The sequence below is a fragment of the Octopus bimaculoides genome, chromosome 19, assembly GCF_001194135.2.
Source record: "Octopus bimaculoides isolate UCB-OBI-ISO-001 chromosome 19, ASM119413v2, whole genome shotgun sequence".
Taxonomy (NCBI): Eukaryota; Metazoa; Mollusca; class Cephalopoda; order Octopoda; family Octopodidae; genus Octopus; species Octopus bimaculoides.
Window position 1 is genome coordinate 45,088,793 of NC_068999.1, and position 1,232 is coordinate 45,090,024.

The 1,232-nt window shown below is 39.3% G+C and overlaps 1 protein-coding gene across 1 annotated transcript in view; it reads right to left on the reverse strand.

Annotated features, from left to right (window-relative positions):
• The window catches only part of LOC106881077 (intraflagellar transport protein 80 homolog), a 295,274-nt gene that overhangs the window by 82,464 nt on the left and 211,578 nt on the right, over nucleotides 1–1,232 (reverse strand). The gene's annotated exons all lie outside the window — the stretch shown is intronic.

The following is a 1,232-nucleotide window of genomic DNA, read 5'->3' on the forward strand; positions in this document are numbered from 1 at the left end:
GATGCAGAAGTGTGTGGGAGGGTCGAAGATTGGAGGGAGGGCAGAAAGCAAAAAAAAACAAAAAAAAAAGGAATCGGAAGGTTATTTTGTCGCTAATATGAAAAGGAAACGAGTTGAAGAACACAATGGTGGCGCTGCTGCCAATGGCCATGGCACCGTAGGTGACGCCGAGGGGTGATGGGTGGGGAGGGAGGTTATTTAGCGGTCGGGAATTTATAAGGTCAGTGAGGTCAACAGCTATATATCATTGGGGAAACGCTCTCTCATTGCCGTCCGGGTTACAAGAAAAGAGCAGCAGTCCAGACCTCTGATATCTGTGACAGCCATAGGTTGGAAAACTAGTTTACATCGTCATTATTTATTACCAGAGAGTTACCCAGGGTGCCATTGGACGCTAATGAGGTACGTAATATTTATGAGTGAAATTATTACCGACCCTTAACTCTCTCTCTCTCTCTCACCCCACCCCACTTCATTATACATTTATACACATACAGGCACGACCATATCTGCTTGTGCATTTTTCTCGTTAGCATTCTTTTCTTTCCTCACCTTTAACATATCTACTTCAATTTTTAATTTATTTAGTTTTTTTCTTTTTTTTCCGGAATCAACTAAGAAGTCCCTACATGGTCACTCAAAATGCTAGAAATGCCAGCCAAATATCCCTTAACCTGTTAACATTCTGATGACTTAGTCAAATGTAATACTTTTCTTTTTTTTTTTCTATCCACGTTATTTTGAATTAATCATGCATTGTCTAATAACTTCGAAATTTCAATTATGTGACATTTAGGACAACATTGTAGGGCAGGTGTGAGAGGCTGGATCTGGCCTGTTTAACCCTTTAGCATTTAAAGCGGCCATATCTGGTTGAAATATTTTACCCGTTTTATGTTTAAGCTGGCCAGATCTGGCCTCTCACACCTACCCTACAATGTCATTCTAAAAATAAGGAATTGGATAAAGCACCTCTAAGTGTAAGTGCATGGTGAATTAGAAAAAATTTTGTGATGGTCGTGGTTGGAAGGTGTTTGATTGATCATTGATCTGCTTAGTCAGATTTAACTTAGGGTTAGATAGTAACAAGAAACATGCCAACATACACACTAATATACTGACACATAAACACATGCACACATATACACATGCACTTACACTAACACATACTCATACAAACATACACACAAACACACACACATACACAATCTCACACCCATATTCACACATAC